Below are 1755 nucleotides of genomic sequence, written 5' to 3'. Positions count from 1 at the left end.
AATGTTGTCTGTTTGTCTACCTCTGCACAGATGCATTCAGTACAAACATAAAGACGCTTTTGATATATATTTAATGCTGTTTGAACCCTCACAGTGATGTCAGCATAGCCGAGCACTTAGCCAGCTCCATTAGTAGTATTTTGTGTCCCATTAGTCAGTAAATGTGTCACACCTGCAGAGAGGGGATTATAATCCTGACAGCAGCCTTCTACAACACCTATAAAATCCCCCTCTGGCTAATGCACCACATGCTAACGAGGCAAATACAGAGGTGAGTCAGTGCGCAATGAAGTTTGCTCAATGTTCATTAAATTAGATTCCTCTTATTAATTACTGCCTAAAATGCTGTTTACTAATGTTGGACAATGCTTTATACCCCCTGATCTGTGAGCTGTGGGGCCGTGAGAGAGAAGACTGTGACATTATTGTTTTTATTGCAAATTTGGGTTTGTCTTTAGCTCTAATGGAAGGAAGCAGCAGAGTGATGGTGCAGGTGTTGTTGTTGGCGTTGGTGGTGCAGGTCACCCTGTCCCAGCACTGGTCCTATGGATGGCTACCAGGTGGAAAGAGAAGTGTGGGAGAGCTGGAGGCAACCATCAGGGTGAGTTTTTTTTTTTTTAAATGTGGATTTGTCTACATTTCAGGAAAGGTGGCGTCTTGATGAGATTTAATGTCGGTTAAGCATGACTTCCTTTTCTCTTCTTTCACAATGCTGCAAATATTCTATCAACGTTGGTTTCATTGTCTAAAATCTCTGTTTTATTGTACTTAGATGATGGGTACAGGAGGAGTGGTTTCTCTTCCTGAAGAGGCGAGTGCCCAAACCCAAGAGAGACTTAGACCATACAATGTAGTAAGTGCTTATTATACATAATTTATCACCAATGTCTACTTCAATTGTACAATATTAATGTACACTACACCACTGTGTGCCACTGTGTTCCAAAGCAGCAATGACAATATACAAACTGCTCAATGACTGGTTTTATTTTTCCCTTTTTGCATGATTGAATGTGTGAATGCCTCGTTTTATCTTTTTGAATGTTGGCAGATGCAGATGTAACACTAATTTGCTTAGACTTTGTTTGGTTCCATATCTATAAATGAAAATTAAAATATGTCCTAGATTAAATATTTAAACAGCAGATCAACTGAGATTTAATTTCAATCCCTTCAGATTAATGATGACTCCAGTCATTTTGACCGAAAGAAAAGGTTCCCTATTAACTGAAGAGCTAAAAACAAGCAGAAGAAGAATGAGAAAAAGAGAAATAGAGACTGTATTTACATCATCATCGGCGCCAGTGATGGATCGCCTGAGCGCAGGACTTCAACAAGTCATCACATTTATGGCACAGATGTCAATTACATGTATGTCTGTAACATTTCAATCCTTTTCAAATTGTAATAAAGGTTTTGAAATCTGATGAACGATCAAATCTTTTGTTCAATCAGACAGTCAGAGAGTGTCATCTCACCTTGCGGATCCAGCCATTCGAAGCGAAATGATGCTACTTATCCATAAAATGCTCTTTTAAAGCCTTAAAATGGATTAAATTGTCTTTGTAAAGCCGCCACGACCGACAAGCATGACAAACTTGTGACACAACAATCTTAGCATGACAACAGCTGGTGATTAAGCCAATTTATTAGAAATCAATGACTTAATTGAATTTGTTACAGTTTTGGTAATTCCATTTTCTGCCACACCAGCCATGTGCATACGTGATGTGGAAAATTACACCAGCTGATTTT

This window comes from Chaetodon auriga, chromosome 11 (assembly GCF_051107435.1).
Source record: "Chaetodon auriga isolate fChaAug3 chromosome 11, fChaAug3.hap1, whole genome shotgun sequence".
Taxonomy (NCBI): Eukaryota; Metazoa; Chordata; class Actinopteri; order Chaetodontiformes; family Chaetodontidae; genus Chaetodon; species Chaetodon auriga.
The sequence above is the reverse complement of the archived record's forward strand: the minus strand, read 5'-3'. Positions refer to the sequence as shown.